The sequence below is a fragment of the Alligator sinensis genome, unplaced genomic scaffold (genome assembly GCF_000455745.1).
Source record: "Alligator sinensis unplaced genomic scaffold, ASM45574v1 scaffold5_1, whole genome shotgun sequence".
Lineage (NCBI taxonomy): Eukaryota > Metazoa > Chordata > Crocodylia > Alligatoridae > Alligator > Alligator sinensis.
The window spans coordinates 1785617-1791616 of record NW_005842213.1 but is presented as its reverse complement, the minus strand read 5'-3'; the positions used below and the strand labels follow the sequence as shown (position 1 = coordinate 1791616).

The 6000-nt window shown below is 47.2% G+C and overlaps 1 protein-coding gene across 3 annotated transcripts in view; it reads left to right on the top strand.

The window, feature by feature from the left end:
- The first annotated feature begins 3015 nt into the window (after positions 1-3015).
- The window catches only part of DUSP8 (dual specificity phosphatase 8), an 89597-nt gene continuing 86612 nt past the window's right edge, over positions 3016-6000 (top strand). For all 3 annotated transcript variants that reach the window (XM_014521439.2, XM_014521438.2, XM_006026889.3), the window contains exon 1: positions 3016-3353. The gene's annotated coding sequence lies outside the window, so the exon portion shown is untranslated. The remainder of the gene's footprint in view (positions 3354-6000) is intronic.

Here is a 6000-nt window from a genome sequence, read left to right as displayed (position 1 = left end):
TAGAGCATGCACTCTAGTGGTTCCTAAAGGCCCGTTGAAGCTGATATAACTTAGAGCAGCCAATAAGTTGCTCTATGTTAAAGCAGACAGTGATTCAGACCCCAAAGCCTGGCAGAGCAGAATCATAACCTGAGGACAGAGATGATCAGAAAAATAGATTTTCTAACCCAGGGGAGATTTCAGAACCGATTTATCTAGATTCGGATAAAGTCAATGCGGGATTTTTTTTTCAGAGAGTGACATGTTCTGAAACATGTACTCAACCCTCTTGCAGACGTGGTTTTAGATTTTGTTCTAAAAGTCAAACTTCATTCATTGGGCTGAGCCATTGTTTTCTGATGGTAAATTGATGGGAGCTGTCAAATCGCTGTTCCCTGAGAGCAAGGAGTTCCTCTGAAAATTTTTCAACCAGCTATGCAGAATAGTCACTTTTATCCCTCTCAGCTGCCACTCCAACACCAAGCACCATGGGAAATCAGGCCATTTCACTGGAGACAGACCCCATATTTTAAGGAAGTTGAGATCCAAGCCCAAACTTTGCTGCTCAGAGCAATGTCTTTTGTGAACTGTCACTCTCCTTAATAAAAGCAACTAGAGGCCCCACTTGTGGATCATTGTGCTAGGTGCTATCCAGATCCATAAGGGAAAAGGGACAGTTGTGGCCCCACAAAACTTTCAAGCAGAACAAATGAGGAGAGACTGCCTGTGCATCTAATAGCTGGGGAAGCACAGGGTAAAAATGAAATTCCTATGACAGCCCACTAGCTGCTTCACCAGCATAGCATATATCACTAGGGGCCAACCTTTTTGGTAGGCATGACACAAGGTAAGCCCTGCCCCATTCCTAAGTGCCACTCAAATCCCCATCCCTTTCCTGATCTGTTGCTCTGCTCTCTAGTTCTTGCTGCCCAGTCCATTGCTCTACTTACCTTATCTGCCGGATCTGCTGTGTGCCACACTATGCAATTGCATGTGCCACTTGTGGCATATGTACTGCGGGTTGATTACCCCTGGTGTATATGAAGTGCTGTAGTAGAGAAGAGATTGGGAGAAGAGCAACTTTGTGATTTTCCAGGGTGCTTATTTGCCTAAAAAGCAGAAAGGAGGCAAATGCTTAATGAAATCTTCTTACAGCTGTGGACCAGGGAGTGACTGGGGCCATCCTGTGTGCTCTGGAAAAACTCCCCCCTGTCATGTCCCTATGCTACAGAGGTGGGCATGCTTCTGTATGGGAACAGCACTACACTGAGACCCCAGTACAGTAGGGCTCTTGCCTCATGGGCCAGCTGCCAGAAGTCAGCACCCTCAGGCCCTTTAGTTGGGGGGGTGGGGGAAGAGAGCCTTGCATGATTCAAAAGCTGATTAAGTCACAGCAGCAGTGCTGATGAGCTAAGGAAGGACTTTTGTCCAGTTGTCTCTGACCAGATGGAGGGAGGTGGTTGCTGTGTGAGGCTCTGAGGGTTAGATGGTGTTAAAGGGGAGGGGTGGGGGAGCCCATGGGATTTCTCAGGGGCACAGAAGACGCTCTGGGGGCAAGGGTTGAAGAAAAAACCAGTAATGAAGATGTGAGTGAACATTGCAGGCTGCCTTGGTCCCAGCAGGACCCACAGTATACGGTGGGGGGTGGGGGAGTACAGGTCCAACAAGAGGAGAAAGCCAAGCACCAGCTGGGCAGGGTGGGGAGACCTTGCACTGAATAAAGGCTGGGTTCTCATTTCCCCCCACACCTCTTCCTTTGTCCATTCTTATAGGAAGGTGGTGGAAGGCAGATGCTCGAGGGACCTGATCCAAAGCTTCCGGGATCTGTGGGGTAGGGTGTGTATGGGGAGGGTGAAAATAAGGACTTTAAAGGAAGAGAAGGGGGGTTAACACCTCATTCTTCTTGTTTTTTAGCACCACCCTTTGAATGAATCCAAGACTAAGCCCTGGCAGGGGTGGGATGCAGGGAGCTTTCCAGGTAGAGTAAGCTCTCCGCAAGCTTGTTAGCAATCTCTGCCCCTCCAGCTCGCACCACCAGCTGAGAGAAACCGTGCAGTTTCCTACTGCGTGTGGCTGATCTGTTTAGTGGGCAATAAAAATAAATGCCAAGGAGAAAAAGGCGCTGCCGGCCCTGCTGGGAACAGCCGCAAGAGAAATAAAGCAGGGGAAGCTGTCTCTCCTTTCAAAAAAAAGAAATGATGGGGTCTTTGTTTCACAGGAGCTCCAGGAGGCAAATGCCTGGGCATTTGTCACAGAATGAGCTGGAAAATTTTGCTTCTGCATTATGTTTCCCAGTAAGGAACCAGGGTCTCCCTCTTCACCTTCCCTCTTTCCTTAGCTCCCCACCCCCACGGGCTTATAAACACTGTGGTCTTTCCTTCCCATCCAGAACATCCTCAGCTGAGCCAAGCACGCTGGAGTTGCTGCCTGCCTGTGAACAGCACGGCTCTGGGGCTGTGTTATCTAGCTTTCTTTTTTTATTTTAAGCATAAAATCCTCTAAGAGGTCACTGGAACAATCCATCCAAGAGGAGATGTAATTGCAGATGTGAACCTGCTACACCTTCTGTGGAGGGGCAAAAGCCTTCCCCTCCCTTGGCAGCACTGGTAAATGCTTCCCAGTTCCTCTCTACAAGCAGCCGGGCATATCTACATGCTGATGAAACATGCTCTCCTTTACAACTCCCCCCTCCCGCAATGATAAATGCCAAATTGACTGCACACCAGTGGCTTGCTTTTTTGCATTGCTGCCTCCAGCTCCCTACACCCACTCTCCCATCTCCTTGGGCAGATGGCAAGACAGTGCATTTCCCTTTTAAGAGCTTGCAACCAGGGAGGGAATGAACACAAGAAGAAACTAGGCCATTGCCCCTTTTAAGCTGCAGCTCTGCCTGCCTGTCTCCCTTTTAATCTGCACCCAAAGCCCCAGGATCAGAGGCTGACGTCACCCTGCCCCTGAGCCTCCCTCTCTGATTGGCTGGGGGTGACGTCAGGTGCTTTTTTTTCAAGGCATGACCTCATCCTCAGTTCATTTTTAGTTCTAAAGTGCAACCTTCTGTCTTCCTGGATCCCTTAGCCCTGTTAATGCTTATCTTTGCCATCCACCACCCACCCCTATGCAGGGACATGCCTGCCCCTTGGCTGCTGGGCTAGCATGATGATTACCTTTCAGTGGGAGTGCATGCGTGTGTCTGCAAGGGGCTAGAACCTGCATCATCAGCACTTGCACCAGCCTTTGCAGGGCTCCTCATTTGATCATCTTGCAGTTGTGCTTAATTATCCCGACGAATGTGTAGAAATTTGCAATCAGCTGGAGGATTTCGGGAGCTCTGATTCCCTCCTCTCCTTCCCCGGCTGCAGAGGAAGTGCAGGAGGGTAAGTGTTTGAAACGTTGCATGGGAAGAGAAGGGGGCCTAGGACTTTTAATCATGCTTAATGTTTGAGTGACCCTGTGGGTTTTTGCAGGAGAGCAGTGGAGGATGGAATGGGAGAGAAGGTTTTAATATGCATGTGTCTTTACATGGAGATGTTTACTTCCTACTCCTGACCCCATTATACATAGTCCATCATGTACATTCATACACATGCATGTTCTATCTGCTTAACTATCAGGATATGTACCCATGGGTCCTATAAGAATAGGTCGCTGGGCATAGCTATCATGGGCATCTGTCATGGGTGCATGGCATGTATAGTGTCCTTGATCATGAAGATGCAGTGACTGGCGCACAAATTTGTGATCACAATGCAGGTCTTGCAGGGAATATTTGGGGTGAGACCAGTACATCTATCTATATCTATGTAGATCTACATATCTGTATATCTTTCTAGATATAGATAAATATGTATATACATAGAGATCTATATCTATAAATACATTTTGACTGTGTTTGATCTGTGTCATGCCTACCTCCTGGAGATGCTTTTGAAACTGAGATATTTGGAACGGGATTTGAGGCATCAATTCCTTTTGCACCAGAAAAAAAAAAACAAAGCTCTGCAGTAGACTGTATTGCAGTGGAGAGCTGCTGACGGGGAACTGCATGCTTCCTAAATCCTGCTTATTTAGATGGGAGTTCAGAAACAAACCTGCTTGATTATATGGGGAGTGAATAACATGGGAAGGGGATGGTGTGGCATGGGGGGAGTAGTATAAGGGGAGCGATGGATACATGTTCTTGCACTGTGGGATCTAGATCTTAAAAATATCTGGTTTCCCACCAGACATAAGGTTTAGCAGGGCGCTTCTCTCTGCTAAGCTAAGGTTTAAGATTTGAGCGGTTGGTGTTAACAGCCCTGTGGTTTCCTGATGATGGAGTTTGGAGTATCACCCTATGTCCTTGGCGTTTAAACGAACCCCAGGAAAAGGGCATGTGTGCAGCAGCAGGGGTTTCCATGCAGTGTTTCCTTGCCATGGCTTGAAGGGAGCTGCAAGTGATCCCTGAGTCAAGCATCCTACTCGCAATGATTTCCCTCCTCTTGCAGTAAGGTGTAAAGCGTGGAGCAATTAATCAAAAGCACCAGTGCTCTTGCAACAATTGTTCTGCCTTTTGTCTCCTGATTCATCTCTGATGCCAGAAAGGGCCAGGAGAGCATAGTGGCTTGAAGATGCCTGGGTTTTCCTTTATTGATCAATAAATAAGGCACTCCTCTCCCATCCCCAATAATTAAATTCCTTGGCAATATCAAAAGCTGACGTCAGTCCTTAAGCTCACATTAGGCGAGCTGTACACATAGGGCTGTAGTTTGTGGTTTTGTTTATAAGGAAGGAGGTGGTACAGTCACTGCTCTCTGTTAAAGATGTTTGGATTTGCTGAGCACAGATCAGAATGGTTGTCTATTAGAGCTGGACTGCAGTGGTGCCAAAAGACTCCTGGGCTGGCATCGGAGCACCTTGTGGCAGGCACTCTACTAGCTCACAACCAGGAGCTAGTCCCTGTCCCAACTAGCTTGCAGTTGTGAAGAATCTGTTGCCAAATGCTGCTCAGCCCCCTCCAGTTATATAGACTCTGCACTGTAGATCAGTAACTCTCAGCCAAGATGCTGTGGCACCCTGGGGTGCCTTGATATCTTCTCAAGGGTGCCACGCAGTACGATGATCTGCTGTCAGGTGTGCAGGCATGACTGACAAGTTAAAAGGAGAGAGCAAATAAGAATTTGTTGTGTTAAAAACATTGTGACCTGCTGGGGTCTGAGTTTTTTGCAACTATAAAATTTCTCTCTCATTTTTCCATAGTCAAAAAACAAGTGAAAACTAAGAACTGGTATCTTCTGAGGGGTGCCTTGAGTCTAAAAAGATTGAGCAACTGCTGTAGATGAATATCCCTGGGGTAAAGGCCTTTAAAAGCTGTGCCTAGCACTGCTGTAGATCCGTGAAGCCCTAGGTGGGTAACCAGGAAGGTCTTGATTGGCCATTCAGTAGGAGTTGTTTTGCATCTGAGTAACAGATGAGGTCACTCCTGAACTGAGTTTGTCAACCTCCACTGATGTATGTTTTGTTTTCACTTGGTATTGTCCAATTATTTTCTGTTGGGCAAGCAGGTTGGGAATTGACACAAAATAGCTAATGTACTGGTGAATGTGAGTTTGTTGCAAGATTCCCCCCTACTTTCCTACCCTGCAATTCACCATGAGGGATTTTGAGACCTATTTAGCACCTTCTGGCCTTGTATTGCTCGTCCCATTAACCCCAGTCAAGGCAAAACCAAGTCCACCTAACATCACCTTTAAATCCCATTTTAGACAAGGGCTTAGGTACCTGAATGCATGGCCCTGTTTAGAAATGGCAGTGGGAGGTGCTGGTGCTGAATACAGTGTGAAAATATGGCCCTCGGCATTTGTTTGACTATTACGCTTTGCTGGGTGGTAGGCACCTTGCAGACAAATTGGGCCCGGTGCCTGATTTGGAGGATTTACAATCTAAGTTTAGAGGCAACACAATTGCTGATAGCAAAATACAATAGAGGTTAGGGTGAGACTTCTTAGTCATCCATATATCCCTTATCACCAACCTACTTCTTTG